Here is a 202-nt window from a genome sequence, read left to right as displayed (position 1 = left end):
CATGGATTGTAAGATGGAACAGTAGGACTGAACCGGGGGACAGCCAACTTTTCCATGGATTGTAAGATGGAACAGTAGGACTGGACCGGGGGACAGCCAACTTTTCCATGGAATGTAAGATGGAACAGTAGGACTGATCTGGGGCACAGCAAACTTGTCGATGGATTGTAAGATGGAACAGTAGGACTGGACAGGGGGTCAG

The sequence above is a fragment of the Mizuhopecten yessoensis genome, unplaced genomic scaffold, assembly GCF_002113885.1.
Source record: "Mizuhopecten yessoensis strain PY_sf001 unplaced genomic scaffold, ASM211388v2 scaffold9205, whole genome shotgun sequence".
In the NCBI taxonomy this organism is placed as follows: Eukaryota; Metazoa; Mollusca; class Bivalvia; order Pectinida; family Pectinidae; genus Mizuhopecten; species Mizuhopecten yessoensis.
Note: the sequence above shows the minus strand (reverse complement) of the source record.